The following is a 23097-nucleotide window of genomic DNA, read 5'->3' on the forward strand; positions in this document are numbered from 1 at the left end:
AGCATGTTGTATCTGCACAACAGAGCAGACTGAACATTAAATGAATGTTCTTTTCAAAGTAAACACGCACAAGCGAATACATTACTTTCTAAATATATATAAAAGGATTTATTATGAGATAGATGTTCCATTTTCTTAATCACAGGTTGCTTTCAAAACATTACATAACACATTCAGAGAGAACAAGAACCTTTTTTTGTAACTGTGTTGTACGTAATCGTCTTTAAATCTAATGAATACACCATCAGCACAGACTTAATATGTAAATTGCACCGACGTCAGCGGAGAAGAATGCATTCATTTCCCAGCAGTTGCCGTTCCCTCGTCCTGCTGTTTACACTTGAGGCATATTATGGATGAGGGATTTCCAGCCGGCTCTCATTTTGCCAAAACACACATATAGACCAAAAAACAAAAAAAACAAAAAAAAACACCTGCAGGTTTACTAGACCATGATAGCCCCACCAGCGTATAGGGGCTTTCATGTGATTGCACTTATCAATCTGACTCTTGATGTGTGAGCACAGAGCGAGAAAGAGAGCGGATTACAAATCAGCTGACTCCCCACATTTACTTCCAAGTGACTTATTAGAAGAGTTATTCTGAGCGGACTGTTGGACCGCAGGGGGGGGGGCTGAGTAAGACCCTCAACGAAGCCAATCTCCCCCTTTCTCACAATGGTAGATTGCTTTAGACAACCCTTCTCGGTTCCACTCATTAACAAGCGGAAAGACCCTTTCTGCTTTGCTCAAGGATCTTTCTTCTTCACCCACAATTCCTGTCACCTTCATATTTCAAAAATATTTGCCCCTGTAATAGTTTTTGTTTGGTTCCCACAAGGCTACAGTAATTTGCAGGGTCATTGAAAGGCCTTACAGAACGTTCCAGAAACCCATCACTCACCTGTTTTGCTTCTGGTTCTGCGGTGTTTGTCTGCTCACCTCGTCACTTGTTATGTCGAGCCGATAATAGAAGAGGAAGAAGGAGGATTTCCTTTCAGCACGGCTCCTGGTTTCAGAGTACTGTTTGTGTCTGCCCCCAGTTATCTGTTCTCGCTGCTCAGCACAAATAAGGGTTACCAAGAGCTACCATCATCACTGGTGCATGCTTATACTGAACTAGATCAACACAGCTCTGTGAAAACATCCTCTTCAGTGTTACAAAACTAAATCCCCTAATACTTACAAAACACGTCTTATTGAAAAAGCTAATTGGAACATGTACTTTCATCTTGTCATATTTACATGCATCTTAAACCCATCCAAGTCTTCGCTGAGGCAAGTTAGCTGATAATTCGCCAATTACACTACATAATTATTCCACCGCCAGAAACCCTGGAGGCAATTACAGGAGGATTGGACATTAGCAGTCCTGTACGTTCGACCGGTGGCAGATCAGGCCACTCCATTACAGAGTAAACACACAGCTCTTCAGGAGACCTCAAGCTAAATGCTAGCTGGAGGAAAAGCCCCTAATGGCCTCTGTGACTGGGGTAATAGTTTTCTTATCAGAGACAAAGAGGCTTAAATGACTATGAAACACATAAAGCGGACATAAGCAAATATGGAAATCGGAAAAATTGACATGGCCAAAGGATGACCCCAATGAAGAGCAGATATCAAATCAAAACCAGATTACTGAATACTCATTAGCTCCTAAATGTGTGCTGAGAGTCTTTAGCAGTTGCCTGAAATACCCTTAACACAGTCTATCATCGCTGTGATGTCCTTTGCACATTCAAACTATGATATTATATTCAACTACCAGTTCTCATCAATTCCTTAACCGGACAAGTTTTGTAGCTAAAGTAAGCAGTCTAAAAGTAATTTCCTTAGAAACATATAGTTTATTTCAGTTATGACTGTAATTCATAGGTTGTATAAGAACCCATTGGTTTTTGGACTACGGTTTTGAAGCCTCGAGTTCGTCATGTTTGGTTGTCACCATCTTGTTTTTTAGTGACATGAGAGGGTGAAGCTAAGTCTGAATGCTCAATAATTTTAAGTGACCAAAAATGTCACAAATAACTTCCATAAACCAAAAACACACTGCGAAAGGGTTAAAGTTGTAAGACAAAAACACGGAAAACTCCCAGACCAAATAACGACATGGCAGCGACCTGTCAAACAAAAGGTAGCCCCGCCCTAAAGCATCCCCTGCTTTATGGTCTGTTTGACTCTAAATGGACCATCATTTACTAAATGAACATCATGCTGTATTGAAGAAGACTTGAAACTAGAGATTGAGACCATAAACGTTTACAATGTTTACTGAGGTAATAAATCAAGAGAGAAGTAGAGTCATTTTCTCATAGACTTCTATACAACCAGAGGAGTCGCCCCCTGATGGACATTAGAGAGAATGCAGCTTTAAGACATGAAGCATTGACTTCACTTTTCAGAACCGGCCTGCTATAATTCTTCTTTTAATGACAAAGGAATGATTTGAATGAAGTGACCGGCAGGATTACAAGGCTGTTTCCGTCCGTAGGTCCAACACTTCCAGAGTGAAATATCTCAACAACTATGAGATGGATTGCCTTGAAATTTGGTACAGACATTGATGAAGCCTACACTGACTTCTGGCTTTTCCTCTAGCGCCGACATGAAGGTGACACTTGCTTTTCGTGAATTGTTTTAACAACCATTTTTATGGATCGTCGTAAAACACGATTCAGACATTCATGACCCACTTTGGATGAATCTGTGAGAGTCAAGTCCCTGCACAGAGTGACAAGCCTGTTCAGTGTAACCCGACTCCGTGTCCTCTCCTGTTACCTCTCTGGATCTAGATAACCATCACCTTCCTGTGTTTTCTGTCCTCGGCGGGTCTAAGGGATTTATTAACTAGCAAGCAACGTGTAACGTCGCAGGAATGTACTCCAGTTTCGTCCATTGAACCTGATGGTGACTGGCACTCACGCCTAACGTGGCAGGCGGCTCCGTCTCTTTAAGTCTGCGTGGGCTGCCCGAGTGTGTGGATCGGTACTCCTGCTTAATACCCGTCTGAGGCCCCCGGGCTCTGGGGCGATTGGAATTGGGGAGGAAGCGCGGAGACCCAACGTCGGGTCCCAGGTGTGCACTTAACGCCACCTATCAATTCCGGCCCGGGGTGAGGGAGACAACAAGTCAGATCAAATCATGATCCAGTGCTGTAGGATGCATTTCAGCCTGCCTCATTGCCGTGCTGGTCACATGATAACGGCACAGACTGAGCTAGGATGAGTCAACGGCTGCAGGAATCACAGCCACACACATCCATCCAAGGTGATGTGTGGGAAAGTGTGAAATGAATCTAGACTCTGGGGCGTATCACTCATAATCCCATGTTGGAGTCATATCTATGATAAGAGACAACCAGGAGAAGAATATAAAAAAAAAAAAAAAAAAACATCAGCTGCGCTCAAGGATAAGTAATGGCAGCATCTGAAGCTGCCTATTATGTGGCTCCCCATATCCACCCACTGCTTGGTCCAAGGCTGTCTGTGCCGCTCAGCTCTGGCACAGGGACTCTCTCTGTGATACCGCAGAGCTCTCTCAGTGCAGGGAGCGCCGCGCCGACGCCAAAGTCCTGTTATCCAAATCCGTCGGCAGCGTCTCATTTAACAGATAAGAGGCTAATCTACAGGGTGGGCAGGAGATAGACCTACGAATACAAGGCCTCTCTTGTCGCTCGCTCGCCATTCTACGCATTCCTCGAATGTGTATGGGCATGTGCAGCCGAACAGAAACCTCCAGGATCTTTATCCCCTCAGGCTCAGATGCATTGCTATAGAATTTAAATCACAATGTATTTGTGCTATTTATCTGCCTGAATTGTTTTTAGTATTAGATATTATAAATCACAGCCAACGCTTCCTTTTCATACTGACAAAATATAATAGCAAGCAAACAATGGCACTTCACTGTTAGTATAGTTAATCTGTGTCTAACAAAATACATTCGGAGTGTTTACAGTATGGGTGGATGCATAATATAAAGACCTCTGGGCTGAAAAGAATCCATGAAATGATTCTGTTATCTTAAACATCGAGTCAATGGGGGTCGTCAGTCTTTCCTCCATTATCAACACAGTGTTTTGAGCTTTTTAAAGTTGAATAAAAGAAACCAAATGCCAGCAGCCACACAAAAATGTTGCCTCAATAAAACTTTTTTAAATGTAACAAGAATTTAAATCAAACAAGAAGTACACTCAATGCTACTGAGAAACATTTCAGTTGTCACAGAAACATTTTGCCGCTTAACACCCAGCGCCAACCATGCTGCTCAGTTCCCAACAGCAGTATATTGTGGCTATGCTAGTTAGCTTCCAGTTGAATGCACATGCTCAGCAACATAGCGCGTGGGACAGTGAAGGGTTAAAAACCGATGAATAAACAATGGTTTCAATAATAGACCGGCATGCTAACCAGCTCCCTGTGTTTCTCAGTAATTGTTTTTCGGTCCTTTTGTTGGCTGCGTAGTTAACAAACACTCTGCCTTTATCCTTTATGTCGGGCATTTTTCACTGCAAGTCCTCCTCACTGATGGAGGTCTGACACGGGACAAAACGTTCGTACCTTTACTCTCAATAAATGCAACACAAAAACAGTTCATTTATCTGTTGCTGGACTGTGGATCTCATGTCATTTAAAGTTGCAAAAATGTTCATAATTAAATGTTTGGTTTGCATATTTCTTTTCAATGTCTGCAAATGAAGGCACTCTTATGGTTCAGCCGCTAACTTTCAGTACGTTCCAAAGTCATTCTAAAGAATTCACTTCCACACTATTGTGGTATTGTGCACAGGTGCAGTATTGTGCTCCAGCACAGATTTCATTACCTGTTTCCCCACTTCAGTGCACTTTCAAGATCAAAAGCTGTTTGAAGGTACTCTTCATACCTGATACATGAGACTCAGCAGATAGCCCCGTCTCTCAAGTTCAAGAGCTTTGATGGGGCCCTGCGACAGGAAGTTATTAGTAAGTTATGTTAAAAGTGAATTTCACACTTTTCTGTTTAAGGCGAGACACTAAAGACAAAAGCATTGCTTTTCTTTACTGGTCAAGTTTCAGTTTTGGGGCTATTTTGCTTCCATAAATACACATTTTGGAAAACATTTTACTACTTTGTTGATTTCCCTATTTAAAATCCTTCAACTTTAATATGTTAACAAAATTAAACAAGATGTGAGCCTGGCTTTCTGTTCTGGAAGTTTATGCAAATTAGCACATATTAAATATTAAATATTTGCAAATTTAAACACATTTTCAGAAACCTTGTAATACAAAAAAATAATTGTCTAAGTAATCTAAACTTCATGCAGATCTGTTAGTTAAGAACGTGAGTCTCCCCTTAAAATGCAACATGAAGAGTTAAAATATTAAATCTACTCCATATTTTCCTCAACAGCAGTCAGAATATTTGAGGAACTAATAAAGCAGAATTGAAACACAGCCAGGTTCTCACTTCCAATTCTGTTTGTGTAATTGTAACTTCTTGTTCCCTCTTTTTCACCTCATTGAAACTAAAGCCAGGATTTCCCACTATACTCATCAGATCAGGTTCCTGCCTTCAGGCTGCTTCCAACCACAACACATGACACCATACCGTCATAATGTTGCCTACATCGCATATTTGTGCACCTGCCGGTGAAACATTATCATCTGGTCTGTTCCAGACATGCACATCTGCCATGATCTCATCCTCAGCTAAAACACAGTCTGAATTAAGGCAGCTTCAACCCGGGGCTGAGGTCTTGTTATCGAGACATTTAACAGTTACACATTCGGTTTGGCTGCATGATCATAAAAGAAAAACAGGCGACGAGGACCTGCATGAAATCTCCATTTTTTTTAAGTGGTTGAATTAAAACTGGAACACGGTTTTAAACAAAGCTTCATTTATTTGGCTGCAGGACGAGACTCATTATTATTAAATGAAAGAGACATTCTGTCGTGATCTGTCTCTCAGAATAAAACTATGAAGGGTATTACAGTAAGTCTTAGCTCTGAAACAATCCTTTTAAAGTCCCATCTTTAGGTTTAAGTGATGTCATAGCTGTTGAGTTGAGATTAGATCTGAAGACAAAGGATTTCTTTGCTGCTTCAATCAATGTCATCTCAGATCTGTGGAGACACCTTTTAAAGCTGCAATTAATTGTTTTATTATCTGTATAATGGCGAAAATGCGACAAGTGAATAATATGTTTACTGGTTTCAAAGTGGACCCAGTTATAGATACACCTTTAAGCTATGTTCATGCAGTGTTGAGGGGAGAAAGTTTTACCGGCCATGTCAGGATTTAACGTCAGCGTCTCTGTAACCACCAGGCTGCTCTTCAGAAACCAGAAGACATAAAACCTTGAGGAGATTACATTGACACATTTGATATATCCAATCTTTTCCTATTTGTGTGCATTGTGAAGCAAACAGTTGCGATCGCTCCTGTCACATTCCCCAAGAAATACAACATTAGTTCAGTACTGCATCAGTCAAAAGATTAGAACATTAGTATTCGTAGCACAGCAACGGAAATCACGGAGATAAGGCTTCAGTAACCAATGCAGAACTTAAAGAGAGCGTTCAACCCCCAGATCAAAAATACATGATTTTCCTTTTACTTGCAGTGCTACTTATCAATCTAGATTGTTTTGATGTGAGTTGCCTAGTTCTGCAGATGGAGATGAATACAATGTGACTAGAATGCAGTGCTTATGGTGCTCAAAGCGCCAAATAAACAAGTTTAAAAAACTCAACTCCCACAGGAAATAAGCATGCATCTACTTATGGACCAGAGGCTTGTACCAGATGGAAATATTAATGGTGTCCTCCTCGGCTGATCTGTAACCAGGCGGTAACCTCTGTTTCTGCCGAGTGAAGCTGAAGCAGAAGTGTCTTTAAACCTGCATTCTCTCTAGTGTCCACCAGGAGGCGACTCCTCTGGTTGTATAGAAGTCTATGAGAAAATGACTCTACTTCTCTCTTGATTTATTACCTCAGTAAACATTGTAAACATGAGTTTATGGTCTCAATCTCTAGTTTCAAGTCTTCTTCAATACAGCATGATGTTCATTTAGTAAATTATGGTCCATTTAGAGTCAAACAGACCATAAAGCAGGGGATGCTTTAGGGCGGGGCTACACAGTGATTGACAGGTCTCTACCAGAGACGTATACAGCGTCACTACGTCACTCATCCACATTCCAAATATGGTCACTAATGTTCAGTGGTTGTGACAAAAACAACATGGCAACGGCCATAATCCAAGATGGCGACGGCAAAATCAAGGCTCAAGGCTTCAACACGGCAGTCCACAAACCAACGGGTGACATCACGATGAGTAAGTCCACTTCTTTGAGCACCACGAGCAGAGTGCCGTCTAGTTCCATTACATTGTAGAGAAAGCCAAAACATCTCTATGGGCGATATCTCCAAATATCGATATTCACTCTCTTTTAAACTCTGTTTTTGTTCTCTGTGCCAACTCCTGAGGCCGGGAAACATCTGGCTCTTTAGCTGGCTAACTGCTCCGCTATGTTCACCACATACGTATATTTGGTGCGGATCAGGCGACATGTCGAGTTTTTTCTCTGAAAACAGCTGCATGCTACGTCCAAAAAACGAGGCTACGAGAGCGGCGAGAGTGAACCCAAACAGACAGCAGAACAATGAGCAGAAATTCTATATAAAGCTCAGTAAAGCCAGAGAGAGCAGCAGACTCAGGTGATCGTTCTCCGCAGGCTCCTCACTTTGAGCGGCTGCTTTCAAATCGTCACATTAGTTTCACATCGTCGGTTGATACAAAAATATTGATTATAGTCGCTTTAAGTGACTGGCCAAGCGGAGAAGTTCAGTGACAGCTGTGAAACATTGAAGGCTGTGATGAATATCAGATGGGTTTTCTTAGATGGTGATATCAGCTTTGATATAAATATCAAACATACAACTAAAAGTGCCTTTAATCAGATGGAACAGCCCCCCCGTGGTTCAGAGGGGAGCTCATCACTTTGTTATAAGCTGTCTAAGATGTTTCGGCTTTAACCTCGTCTTTTTGTAAGAACAAACGTCAATGAATTTCCCTTATTTCATTTGGTTTACTTTTGATCATTCCGTGTCTGCGGTATTATGTTTTCTCGACTCAATTTGTAGTTTTTCTTTCTTTTTTTACAATATTTGTACAAACAGCACTAATGATGTTTCATTGACTGATCGAAAAAGACGCCGTGGATGAAATAGGAAATTTAATACACTGAATAAATAGAAATATGGTAAATATAGTAACTCATCATCCTCTGTGCCCATGTGGACAAACAGCACAACATTTGGAGAGCATGATGAACACAATCTTTGTTCTGTAAGCGATTTAATACTAAATCTCATATTAGTATTCCAACTGCAGTCTGTTCTGTCCAAAGTCTCCCTCTCACCCATTGTTCAAAATAATACACTCACTTCAAAGCAATGCTATATGTCTTCAAAGGAAGATTTATGGAAATGTGCCTTCTAATACACATCACCCTTCTGCATCTAAATGCAAATCATTGTCACTGAGGTAAACACACTATATAGCAGTCCGCTGTGTCTGTGCACATTGTATTTATGTTTCATTCTTTAAGCCGGTACAGACGTTGAAACACTTGTAGATTCTGCAGACTTTATCATGTGAATTCTTAAAAAAAAGGAAGTTATAGTCAAGTTTGTACGAGGAATGTTTGATGGACTTCAAAAGAAGGAATGTCAAACCGTTGCTCCTTCGCTTGAGGGAGAATCAAAGACTTTTGCCGCTTCCAGGGAGATCAAGCCCCCGCAGGACTAACTTTGATGAAAGGGCCACCCTCGCCCTGCGACCTAAACCCTCGAGCTCTGACGCGCAGACGAAAGCGGAGTATGTCTTCAATCACCATGTGTCAGGACAAAGCTAAGCGGCGGCGTGAAGATCCGACGCAGAGAACGTTGAGCCGTGTTTGTTTGTGTGCACGGGAGGATCCGGAGAGGAGAGAAGAGACGCTCCGCGCCTCAGTAATTGCGGTTGTTTGCCCTTGTGTCATCTCTCGTTGTTTCAGTGCCATTTAGTGTGAGAGGCATTCGTTGAGCTTCAATGCTCCCAGACAAGCAGGGATGATATACATTGTGTGTATGCCAAAGGGTGGGTGAGGAGGGTCTGTGTTCCACGGCTGAAATCGGCGCTTTTGTGAATTTGACATCACTGTCTAATTTCCAGCTTGATTTGATTTTGGGAAATTATCACATTACAATGAAAACACATGCAAGCACTTCAGGCTTAAACTGACTAAATTAGAAATCTGCGTGTCTCCGGCGTGACGTGCAGTCACTAAAAATTGGATTCAAACCATAAAATGAACATGTAATTCCCTCTCATTCACCCTCACACACACACACACACACACACACACACACACACACACACACACACACACACACACACACACAGTGTCGCTCTGTCAGCTTGTCCAGCAGTGATTCAGTGCAGATCTCACTGTGTTTATTACATCCCTGCATTACGTGTGCCAAGTGTATTGATGCAATCACAATTCCCAACCCCCAGTTGATGGCTGTTGTCATATCCGACAGTGCACCTTAGCTGTTTTAAAGCCACATCAACATGACGGATGGTTGGCAGCGGTCTGACCCACACAACCATAATAGTGGTTGCATTTGTCTTTCCTTTTTTTATTCAATAACAAAGCACCCTGTCTCTGTGAGATGGATTTGAAATCACACAGCACCTCCTGCTGTTTGAAAATCAACACATCACTCTGACACTGGACCAAATGGACCACAGGAAGTTACTCCATCAACCTTCTTTATGGTTAAGTGATCAATTCAAAGGGTGTTGTGAAACTCCAATAGAGTTGCTTTTGCATGGGTGACAGACTAAACAATAATCGGCCATATTTTTCTTCTATATAGCTTTCTTCAAAGTTAAGTTTTAAGTCTTAATACTGCAACATGTCCCTCGAGGTATACGGTATAATATACACGCTTTATTCACTCAGTGGCACGGCACTGGGTTAGGGTTGTGGTAATAATATCATATAATTGCATCTCTTTCGTCTCAATAAGTTATCCAACGTATCCTCATACAATGGTACGTATGGTATCGGAGGATAAGTTACTCCTCATTTCCTATGAAAGACACCAACACATGTCAATTTATCTTTGTTACAGTAACATGTTTATTAAAGTCTTCTCTATAATAAACTTCTTAGGTTTAGGAAAAGATGGTGAAATACTTAGTTAGGTTCAATAAAAGATGGTGAAATACTTAGTTAGGTTTAATAAAAGATGGTGAAATACTTAGTTAGGTTTAATTAAAGATGGTGAAATACTTAGTTAGGTTTAATTAAAGATGGTGAAATACTTAGTTAGATTTAATTAAAGATGGTGAAATACTTAGTTAGGTTTAATTAAAGATGGTGAAATACTTAGGTTTAGGCAACACAACTATTTGGTTACGTTGAGGAAAAGTCCACAGCTTGGGTTAAAATAACCATGTGGAACGAGCAGCCGTCTCCTCCGTTTTGTTGGATAACATAGGAAAACATTTTGCAGGATATCTTTACGGGGCATCTTTATTTTGTATAGGTACAGCTACAAATGCTAGATGAGAACAGCTTGTCAGTGCTTAAAGGGACAATTCCCCCCCAAGTCAAAAATACACATCTTTCCTCTCTTACCTTTAGCGATATTTTCATAGGAACTATTTTCTTTCAACCCTGGTTCCCTCATGAAACAGCTCACAACAAGTCTGTGGATTTTCTTGAGTAACCCGGGTCATGATTTCTGGAAAGGGACATTGGTGTTAAGTTTATCAAATGTATAATTTTGGCGCCTTGAGCACCACAGAATTATAATTATATTCAAGAGAAGGCAGACATCTCTACAGCTGATATTTCCAAAAATAAGCAACTCACACCAAAACAATCTAGAATGATAAATAGCACTGCAGGTAATGTGGTAACGGTATGTTTTTTTGATTTTGGGGTGAACTGTCCCTTTAAAATGTGGTGAAACTCAGCTGCTGCATAAGTCATAATTCTCATCATACATTTGGGAAATAAACAGCTAATAACAGAAACAGTGTGAATGTGTCTGCTGTAAATAACTTATGACTTTGTGGGTTTTCTTTTGACCCGCAGACAAAAGAAAAGATGTCACCATCAGACCGACAAAAGGAACAAAACGTAACAGCTTTCAGAAACAATCGGCTACTAAAAATGTCGAGCAGTGATGAATAGAGGCCTTTTATTTACAAAAATAAAATAGGAGTCCACATCCATCCTCTCGCCGTTAACGAGAGGCACCTGGGAAACAACGGAGATAATTTGTGAAATAGATGGAGATGTCATGCTCATCATTACGTCCCCTCCTCTATACAGGAAGCGCTGGAGATGTCTTCCTTCAATGTCTTTGAATGAATGAGCCGTCTTGTCAAAGTGAAAATTCATCACATTGTTTTGTTTGGCGTGAAGAAGACGGATTCACGTCATTCTTTTTATTTAATGTTGTTTGTTTCATGCGTCTCACAGGGAGAGACTGTCAGACATTTTGTTACCTGGACTTTATATTGTTACCGATATAACACCAGAGAAAAAAGCTTGAGATAATCGGTAGATATTTAATCCTTTTTGTTCTGTTTTCTGCTTTTTTCTGTGTACATGCTTTGTATATGCGATACGCAATCCACAAGAATATTACAATCCACACCCTGTACAGTATGATTATAAATAATGTTACAAACATATACATGCATGAATATTCCTCTCTCTTTCTTAGGAACATTTGCAATATGAAGATAGATCCACTAGATGGCGCTATGTGAGAGGAAAATACTGATTTCAGTCAAACCAAAAATGTATAGAGAAAATGCCCACGAGCTTTAAATGTACATTTGAGCCAACGCATGTTGTTTTGTACCATTTAGAATTTGGATCAAGATTAGTCTCATGTTCTGTTCACCTAACTGGGAAACTCCTCGACAGGTGTGGCGTGTTTGACTTGCACCTGGAGTTTAAATGCATACATAATAAATAAATAGCAGATTATAGGCGATGTCTATGAAGCAGCCGTGATGCTTTAAAAAAAAAAAAGGATGTACGTGGAGGAAGCGTACTGCAAATATTTCCATTAAACTCTTATGGAGACGTTTACCGAACAGTCCGATTGATTCCGCACATGCAATTTCCCGGCTCGTGCGATGATTTCACACCGAGCAGAGGCACCGACGATGAGCGCACGTGTCAATCTGCGGTGCGTGCGACGCAGAGGGGAGAAGCGCGCTGCGCTCCCCCCAGCGGAGGTCCTGTGGGGGACTCAGCTCACCGGCCGGGGCGGGGATCCACACACACTGAGTCAAACCGACTTTTTTTTTTTTTTTACCTAGAGAGCTGCCCACGAGCTGCCTCCGGTTAACAGTGATCAGGGTGAGCGGGGTTGGTCGCCGCCTGCGTTTCTCAGTGTGTGTGCGCGCGCGTGCGGGCGCGTGTCTGTCTCTCTCTCTCTCTCTCTCTCTCTCTTCCTCCTCCCTCTCAGCGCACAGGCGCCCTGCGCCCTCAGTCTGCTGACACACCGGGAGGACAGTCCGCACTACTACACGTCCGCGTCATTGGACTCTATGTGGATACAAAGCCCGGTCACAACACACATCCATGGGGATACTTTAGTGGGAACTGCAGCCCCGCGACCTTTTACATGAAAACAGGTGAGTGAATATTTGTAATAAAAATAAAGGGCACAGTATGTTCCCATTTCTCTAACTTGAAACAGGTGACATTCGTGGTCGCTGTCATGTTTAGTGTTCCTCTAACGGAGAGGCATGTGTTTTTATATTAAGTCTAAAAACTCCTCTTAATGAGCAATCACAGAATTACAGCTAGAATTAACTATTTCTATTCTACTGTCCTACATTACAGCAGTGTCCTATGTTTTTACTTATGTATGTGCATAATATTCTTATTCTCTTATAAATGAGAATACGATTCTTATGATCTTATATAAGAGTATGAGATGCTAGATTTCATAAACTGGAGCTGATTTAATGGAGCCAAAAAGTGACTGGCTTGTTAAATCCAGCATATGGCACCAAGTCACCAGATGAGCAGAGGGGGGGGGGGGGGGGGGGTGGGGGGGGGGGGGTGAGACAATTGGTCCCTTGTGTGTTTTATGATAATGAAAGTGGACTCCCGTTGGACAGGCCGGTCCTGAACACAAAGATCACTCTCAACAAGTCCGGTACTGTGGGCGCCTGCTTGGTGCTGAGGCAGCGAGTGTGCGTGTGACAGCACCATTATTCACCAGGAAGCCTAATTGCATTAGTTTTTTTTCTACACCGGATAGAAAAACTGTCTTGTTAAGCTGAGCCAAATGAAAACCAACCCCCCCCCCCCCCCCCCCCCCCCCGGTGCAGATGCTGTTTGGCTGGACATGTTTTACTCAATTCTACTGTTAGATTCAAGAGTCACTCTTGGCAAAGTGAAGTTTCCTTGAAGTACATGAACGCACATGCTTTGTAGATGTTTATGTGTCCATACAGTTGTAGTTTTTTCACCATTGTGGCTTCAATACAAACTAGTCTTGATGTAACATTGTAGGAGCTGGAATGAAATGAATGATCTCCATTGTTTCCATTTCCCACTTTTTATTACACTCATGTTTTGCATTTCATGGCCTAAATTCATCCACTTTAGGCCCAAATTAAATTTACAAGACTGATCACTCTTCACTACTAGACGATCAATACAACAACAACATCAACAACAAAAAGGCTGATAGTGGACCAGCTGATTGATTCAGGAAATCATGTTCCTGGTGCCTGGAGACGCTCATGAATCTTGCATGTGCAGCAAACATGGGGAGAAAAATAGGACACGAGCGGAGAATCTCACATTCATTTTTTAGGGTGTAGGCCTAATGCATCACGTGACGAAGTAGGAGAACATGATTCAGAAACAGCGATCAATAAAGAACAACATTTTATCCTGCATGTGTGTGTGTGTGTGTGTGTGTGTGTGTGTGTGTGTGTGTGTGTGTGTGTGTGTGTGTGTGTGTGTGTGTGTGTGTGTGTGTGTGTGTGTGTGTGTGTGTGTGTGTGTGTGTGTGTGTGGTGATGGGGGCATCTGGTTTAGTGTAGTATGCTTTTTATTCCTGAAAATACCATTTGGCTGACGTTAGAGGCGCACACATATTTTAGAGGAACTCCGGGAGGCACAAAGACGGACCATCGTGCACTGCTGCCTCTCTGTCCAAATGCAATTCCTTAATGCACTCTGACTGAGAGTCAGAGATCTAATAAGAACTGGAAGAGCATCTTCAATAATGAAAGCACCCCCCCCCCCCCCCCCTACCTGCATCTCTGCTGCAGAGCGAGGGACCGAGAGGCTTCATAAATAACAGAAGCCAGACCCGACACGTGCTGCTCCAACGTCTGGGAACTGCCAATAATCTTTCTCATCTACTAAAATGCTGTAGTTTGCAGTCATCACGTTAATGCAGCCCAGTGCAGCAGCTCTGGTCTATTAAACTGTTCTGCAGAGAGATCGCGGATGTTCAATCACCTTTTACTGACGTGAGGAGAGAACAAGAGGAGCTTTCCCGAATAATTTAGCCCCCAATAACACGAGGGAGGAGAACTGCTTCCATTGACGGAAACGTCCTGAAAACATATTTCGTTCTCTTGATGACTTAAGTCCCGCCAATATGAAATTAGTCCTAAATTGTTACCTGCGCTTCATTGACACCATATCGACTTAAAACCTGTAATAACTTGTAGTGCTTTTTACGAGGCTAGTCAATACCATCATCCTCACTCGGGCGTTCATTTAGATGTCGTCGTCACAGGAGTGCAACTTCATTTCCTCTCCAATATTTGAGACAAATCCCCTCTAGCAATTAACCTGCATTTGGGCAATTAACCTGTCTGCTTGTAGCTAATAACTCCAGACTCTCGAGGCTCAACCCCCCCCACACTTTCCCAGCTTTTGTTGATTGCAGTAGAGATGTCAGTTCGTTATCCTCGTGTTTCACCATGAAGGAGGCGTTTGTTGTGCAAGAAAAAGGCATGAAACAAAAAAAATCGGATGATTTGATTTCCCGTTCAAGTGAGCAGTGTAGATTGCTTCTTTTTTTTTTGGGCCATCTCTCTCTCTGCTTTATGAAGGGAGGCCTTTCTTTACGGAGGCAGAATGTGACCCTTCGCCGCTGTTCTTAAGACCCGACCCGGTGTCTGACAGAGCCGCGGGCCGTTTGCCCGGCTATGAAAAGACGCCTCTGTGTTTAGCTCCCAAAAGATTGGGCCCCTGTGACTCTCCTGTTGTGTCTCGCAAGAGTCTCATGAACGTGATTTATTTTAGTTCAGAAGTTATGCCTCAAAGAGTGGCTTTCACCGTGGCTGTCTGCACCGAGCGGAGAGGTGTACGCTAAGCACAACCACTCCAGCCCAGTATATCAAGCGGAGAAGCTAAAAGACTCTTTACAGTACACTAAATGGGAGGTTTTCTTTCAATCGGCCATCTGCATCAATGTGTGTGTGTGTTTGTGTGTCTGTTTTTTGTGTTGCGACCGAGGAGGAGAGAAGCCTTTTATCCCCCTCTTCAGCTGCCGAGTGCCTGAAATATTTAACAGGGGACTGCACTATTTTTGGGCTTGTGCTCGGTTTGTTGAGGAGCTTATGTAATATGTAGTTTCAGCTCAGCGTGCACGAGTGCTGTTGCGTACCAAACAGCAACGCCAGCAGCTCGGCCGACTTAAAGCGCAGCGACGCTGTAGACAATGTGACTTTGCAGCCGTACTGTATATACGCCACCGTGGGGGGTGTCGTGTACAAGGACTCCTGCGCCATCTGCGCTCCAGTTTAATCCAATTGATGTTTTTTGAATACAGCGTTTTGCTCGTCAAGGAAGCAGGGCCAGGCCACATCTTCTCAGGTTACATGTTTCTCTAAAGTATCGACTCGTCTCTCTCTTTGCCTCCAACTGTCCCTCTTTTCTTTCTCAATTTGTCTCCCCCCCCCCCCCCCCTCCTCTCCTCTCCTCTCTCTCTCCTCTCCCGAGGTGTCACATTCTCTGACTCATGCCCTGGTGTGGAGGATGGGAGGAGAGCAGGGATGGAAGAGAAGAGAGGAAAGTCATTTTGCAGATAGAGAGAGTGACCTTCATCCAGCGAGAGGGATGGGATAAAAGCTGGAGTTAATACCCTGCCAGAGTGTATTCTCCTCCATGCCAAAAAAACCCATTCAGAATGATATACGGTTCTAATAGGAGCTCCCTAATAATAAGAAGCATGCCATTGTGAAGTCAAGGCAAGGCAAATGACCTGAAAATTCTAGCGTTGAGTCCAGAGGGATAAACACTCGGGAGAAAGTCAAACTGTGTAATCGAATGAAAACAGCAATGCAGCATGTGGGAAGCCTAGAACTAGAGATGTTCCTAAATTTACTGGAAGAGATCGAGAATATGAAAAAGATTAGTTAGCGTCTGAGATCCATCGAGTATTGTTACTTTTCAATCAAAAAATACACCCAAAACAGACTTTTCTTTGGCTTCAGATTGTTAAATGTGTTGTTTTCATTTGTTTTTGTTGGATAGATGGAATCCTTTACTACAATAAAGTCATGAATTAGTACATCCACAAAATGTCCAATTTGGTCATATATCATAGCAATTTAAGTATATTTCTTTTTTTGGACAGATTGTCAGATAAAACATAAAATCTATAGATGACACCGAAGAAATATTCTACTTTTTTTTAAACCTTTATGGCAACGATGTCATGATTTAGTTCAATTATTTATTTTTTTAACCATTATTTTTCATATGTATTTTATGCACCTAGTGATGTGAGAGGAACAGAAAGATATATATGAATAAATAGAACAAAAGTTAGATAAATATATTCAGACTGGATGCATGAACGTATATGCACATATAGATACTTGTGGTTACACGCGTGCATGTTAGACTCGATTTTCAATATTTTCTGATATTTTACAGACAAAACAAATCATCAGAATAATAATCTGCAGATTAATCGACGATGAAAGTTAGTATTAGCCCTGAACTGAGAGAAGCTAAATGCGTAACGTACTTAAAACCGTGCACGATTTCTGATTTCTCTCTGATCTCTAAATGACAAGTGTGCAGTCACAGTGTTGGGGCTCGGCCGCTCTGTCCCCGTGCTAAGACTAAAGCCAGTGTAAACAAAGGCTCAGACGGTGTCACTGTGTGTCTGGAACCAGCAGCCACTTGGGAGATAACAATCGACAGCCCAGAAAACACAGCCCCGTAAGGTTCATTATCTGTGTGTTTGTGTTGTTTTCATCCCCGCCGGCAATAATGAGAAGGAGGAAGGACCTCAGGTTCACCTAATGAGGAGACGGGGTCCTTTGTGAAAACAGGACTTGATCAATGCGCGTTTCTCGCAGTAGTGGCCATGTTCTTTCAAGGGTATTAATTTAGCCAGAGCTAACTAAATACTGCTCCATCCTGACCGTCAGAGAAACTGATTGATTGGGGTTAGACTGCCACAATGGAGGGTCAATTACACGGCTCTTCATTAGCTATTGGATTCACTCGTAATTATGCCGATTCTTGACAAGATTTTAAATTGCCGTGATGAGAAGAGGTCCTAAAAAATAAATAGATATGACAAGACTTTTGGAAAAGCGACCGTGTCTGATGTTTGTGGCTCTGAGCTGTCGTCACGTCGCTGAGAGTGGCATGAGAAACAATCTGCTTTTGTGTGAAGATAAAAGACTTTTAAGTTGTGGCATATAGTCAAAAATAGTTTGACTGCTAAAGTGTGTGCGATGTGGGACTTAAAGTATTTTGTTGTCCGAACTCTTCAAGTCAGCCAGAAACCCAGCAGGTTTTGGGAGATGCTTAAAAAGCACTTTGAATTAGAAACTCTTCAGCAGATTTGTTTGCACAATCTGCAGGAGATCTTGTAGTTTTATTGGCTCTTTAAAAGCGCCACAGATTAAGGATTTAAAACACCCCACTTTGGGGTAATCTTATCAGCGGCGGCCCACATTTCGGTGCAGCGGCTGCAGTGAACGCGGCTGTTGGCCTCCTCTCTGCCGAGCTGGCCCCGTGGGGGCCCGGGGGTCTGATAACCCTCTCTGGGGCTCGGTGGTTGACAGGCGGCTCGCACTGCAGGGCTGACACGGTTACGCTTTAACACCAGACGAAGCCGGGGGGCTGATGGGCGAGGACAGTCCCCTCTGGCCCCGAGGACTGACCCCCTCCTGTTATACGTGACAGAGCTGAGACAGACACGCTGAGAGATGAAACACTGCGCTTTCATTTCAAGCCTCTCCCGTTTCACAACTAAAGCCCTCTCCTCCTGTCTCCGTGAAGAGATTGACAAGGTTTCTTTTATGACTGCACTTCTACATACTTAAGTCAAGTGCTTTTAAGTGTTGAAGTTGTGCGCTTTGTTTGTCCATTTTTATATAAAAAAAACTATAGGATATGTAAATTAAACTGAAAGAAAACACATTTTTTTGCCAAAGTTTTGGTTTCAAAACAATTTCTACATTTGTGTTTTTTCTTTTTCTTTTAGTGGATTAAAGTGGGCGGGGTTCAGTTGGGAAAAAGTGATGTCACATATTACCGGGTGGCAACTTCCGGGTCTGAAAAGTGACGCAAATGCGGAAATACCTTAAACCCGCACCGTCTTATTCAGCATTCGTTCGTACTTAGTTCCGCCCTCTCTTTTCACTTCTGGTTGCAAAAAAACAAGATGGCGACGACTGAAATGCCAAAACTCAAGGCTTGAAAACCTCCGTGCACAAACCAGTGGGTGACGTCACAGAGACTACGTCCACTTCTTATATACAGTCTGTGTTTATTCACTTGCACCAATCAGAATTGAGCAACATTTTAATGAAAATCGGAGGACAGTTGTGGGGTTGTTTCATTAAACCAACACTGTCAAATCATTCACACCGAGTCCTTGAGAATTAAGCACTAACTTTAAACTTTACAGCTACGGCTGATGGAGCATACAATATCATTTTAAACTGTGCTTCATTTGTACAGGAGTCGGTTGCACATACTGTCTCCTCTCTGCTGTGTGTCTCGGCTCATAAAACAAAATTACTGATGAATCCCAGCGTGACTGACGGCCGTGATGCTGTTAAACCGAATCCAAACACGCAGCCCCTCTGAGAATATGTCATTCATCTTGATCAGGAAGCCTCTGCATAGTCGTAATTCAGCTGAAATATAAATATTCTTTTGAATGTGCGGTCGTTAGATGCGTTACTCACATACTTTTACCCTATTTAGAGTCTGTTAGAGAATCTTTCTACAGCGCGTAGAAAGATTCATAGAAAGAAACTCATAATGGTTGGTTTACGTTTGTGTGGAGCCTGTAGGTCAGTCACTCACAAACACTGGTTCGGGACCCACAGGAGAGCCGCTGGGGATGTTATTAGGGTCGACAAATAAATGATAACATTCCATAGCTTTTACTTTAGCATTAATATCTGCTGTACAGCTTTGAATCGCAGCTTTGAAATGAGAGAGCCTGAATGTTCGTATTGTTCCGATAATTGTAGCCGACTTACTGTATAACATTGAATCTAATATAAAAAGATTAGCGTACAGTCCGTTTGTTTTACTGATGAGAGGTTTTAATAACATGCATAAAACTATGTTGTGATTTATCAAATGTATATCTCTTCTAAATAGCTGGTTTCCCTATTCGAGATAATAGAAAGTGATGCAGAAAAGGCAGTAAAAATGATCAGGAATGCTCATTTACGCGCAAATCTCTTTGTCTTTTTTTGGTTTTGTTAAAGTGGGTCACCAGAGAAGAGGTTTGGGACACACTGCTGTACTCTTCTCTTATACTATATGTGGGTTTTTTTTTCATTCATCACCATCTTAGGAAATGACGCTCTCATTGTGTCATATGTACTCAAACATGGCAGTGGGGGGACTGTGAGTTTATGACAGATCGCTGCAGGACAAAAAAAAGAATTCTTCCTGTGGAGCTTCTCAGCAGATCAAAGCTTGTTCGCTCCTGTGTTTGTGTTTCAACAGGACAATCTCTGCCTGTGTGTGTGTGTGTGTGTGTGTGTGTGTGTGTGAATTGTTGCCTTCTTTCATCCCAGCAGCTGTATGTATGTCTGTGTCTGCTTTGCTTTGGTGCACACAGACATGTGCATGTCGCCGTCTCTCTCTCTGTGTGTGTGTGTGTGTGTGTGTGTATATGTGTGTGTGTGTGTGTGTGTGTGTGTGTGTGTGTGTGTGTGTGTGTGTGTATGGTCTCTCACCTCTTGCCCTTGCCATGCGCATGCACACGTTGACACCCTCTCACTTACCGCTCTATATGTGCCCTCCCGGGGGACAGCCTATCCTCTCTGCCTCTGTGTTTATCGAGCAGACACTCAATACGCCCCCCCCCCCCCCCCCCCCCTCTGTATGTGCTATAGGCAGAGGGACCCTGTCTCTATCCCTCACCGTGGGGACCAGGCATGTCCTTCGTTTCCTCTAAACCGGCCCAGAGCCGTCTGTTTGCCAGGTTGTGTGAGGGACACGGTTGCCTCTGAGCAGGTGTCCGGTCCTCGGGACAAGCGGGTTGCACAACATCCCTTTCATCTCCACCGTCTCTCTGGAGTGGATGCTCCAGAAAACATGGCAAGAAAAAAAAAATGAATTATACTGCTGGCTGCTGACAAGCGATGTATGCTGGCTGCTTTTTATCTGTGACATCTTTGATGTACGCCTCATGGAAGTAAGATCAAAAAAGAAAAAACACCTCGATTTGTATCACAGTTTATTACATTTGTCTGTGATGAAGCTTATTTTTAGTTTGTGGCATGATGCCAATTTGTCATAACTTTAAACATACAAGAGCAAGTTAAGCACTTCTGGTAGATTGTTGAGCACGTTACATACGTCAATATGTTCCAATATCAGTGAACTTTATACAATAGTTTCATATCTTTTGTATTTTAAGGTCGACATAATATAGATAGTTTGGAGCAGCAAACAGCCGATAGTCGATTATTCGGCCGATTACTTCAGTTGCGCGTCCCTTGACATTGTTGAAAGGCACTCTTACAAACCATGAAACCCATCCCAAGCATTTAGGAGCAGTGGGCTGTTGTGACGTGCCGGGGAGCTACTTGGAGTTCAGTCAAGGCCTCGCTCCGGGACACTTTGACATATCACACATACACAAACTGTCTCTCTCTCTGGGAGTCATGACCCACTTTCTCAAGATAATCCACAGACCTTTATGAGAGCAGTTTCATGTAGGAACTATTTTTCTTTCAACCATAGCTCTTACACGAAACTGCGGATTATCTTTGAGTAAGCGGGTCATTATTTCTGCAAAGAGACATTGCTGTTGAGCACCACAGGCCGAGTGTCATCTAGTCCCATTATATTCAAGAGAAGGCAGACATCTCTCCAGCCAGCATCTCAAACACTCACAGCATTTTGGATTCATCGGGTGAACTCAACTCAAGCAGCTGCTGGAAGTCATGATTCTCATCATACATTTGGGAAACAACAGCAACAAACTGTGTGAATGTATCTGCTGTAAAATATCGACTTATTTACTTTGTGGGTTTTCTTTTGACCACCATCAGACTGACAAAAGGAACAAAATGTTAACGGCGTTCAGGGACAGCCGCCTACTAAAAATGTCAAGCAGTGATGAATAGCATAGATGAATACAAATATTCTTTATATTATATTTTGGATTTTGGGGGTGAACTGTCCCTTTTAATTCAGCAAATATAAAAATCAGTAAAAGCAAGCAACTGCAAGAAGCTCCTGCGCGCCGGATTCAGTCGGGCGGAGCAGGACCAAGGTGACACCGTCCGGGACAGAGAAGCAGGACAGTGGATGTCGTCTCCGCCTCGCCCTCCTGTTCAGACCGTGTCTTTGGCAGCCTGCCGCTGCAGTCTGAACTTTGCTAATTCCCTGTTCGGAGTGACCATGGTCTAATTTAGAACAGAGGGGCTCTGTCCATCCCAGAGAGCTGCTGCTGCTGCTGCTGCTTCTGCTTCTGGGATTCTGGAAATGAGGGAGTTCAGAAGCTCTCCGCCCTCACACATGCCTTGTTATCAACCCACAGAGCAGCGCATAATGATCCTTCCAACCATTAGCTCCTAATGCAATAAAGGGCTAACATTTTAGGCGTGCCCTCCAGCGCCTAAACGTAACGAAGTTAGCCCGCGGGGTTGCACAAACGCGCTCTGCGATAGACACACGTGTTGGGGATGCATCGATCAAGCTCCGCGGCCGTGGAGGAGAATATAAAAACCCACACAGGCAGTCAAGCTCTGGAGAATCTTAAGAGGGATGTGTGCGAGCATTATAACGTGGCTTTGCAAGCATCCAGTGCATGAATAAATCAGCGGAGCGGCGTTGGCCTTGTGCACTAAGCAAAAGAAATAAACCTGCCTACAACGAGTCTCTCAGGGATTGGATCTCATCTAAAATAACACCCATTTATTAAACATGATCTCCCCACATAGCTCAGCAGATCTACAGACAGCATGCAGATTAAGAAAAAAAAGACACGCATGTGCCAGGCGGCGTCGGTAGGATTGCAGCAGTGGGCTGGGACACAGTGGCTCTGTGGGCTGGTTGGAATGCACATAGCAGACAAACAAAAAGTGGCCTTGATGAGTCAAACCGGAGAGGCGGAGTTTGTTACTGTGTTTGCTGCAGAACATGAGCCATGACGACAAAAGGATTCCTTTTGCTATCTCAAATATCTGAACAGCATCACTGAAATCAAATGCTTCTTGTTACGGTACTGAAAGCGGAGCTGACACGATAAGTCAACTAATAGATGAGTCAGACAACTGCTCTAGAGATGAAAAACACCATCGCTCGTCTGGTCCACCATCTTGGACCAGACGTTTTCCACCATTACTTGATGGATTGGCACAACATTTGGTACAGACATTCATGGTCCCCAGATGATGAATCTCACTGACTTCGGCGATCCCGACTATTAATGCTTTCAGAATTTTCACTTAACCAGTGAAATATCTCAACATCCACCAGATGAATTGGTGCAACATTTTGTAAATATATATATATGGCTGGCATCTACGTATTCAATCATCCCAA

The 23097-nt window shown here is 42.7% G+C and overlaps 1 protein-coding gene across 1 annotated transcript in view; it reads left to right on the forward strand.

Moving 5' to 3' along the window:
• The first annotated feature begins 12579 nt into the window (after nucleotides 1-12579).
• The window catches only part of LOC306713533 (poly(rC)-binding protein 4-like), a 34986-nt gene continuing 24468 nt past the window's right edge, over nucleotides 12580-23097 (forward strand). The window contains exon 1 of the mRNA XM_079183264.1: nucleotides 12580-12701. The gene's annotated coding sequence lies outside the window, so the exon portion shown is untranslated. The remainder of the gene's footprint in view (nucleotides 12702-23097) is intronic.

The sequence above is a fragment of the Pholis gunnellus genome (assembly GCF_910591455.1).
Source record: "Pholis gunnellus genome assembly, chromosome: 2".
In the NCBI taxonomy this organism is placed as follows: Eukaryota; Metazoa; Chordata; class Actinopteri; order Perciformes; family Pholidae; genus Pholis; species Pholis gunnellus.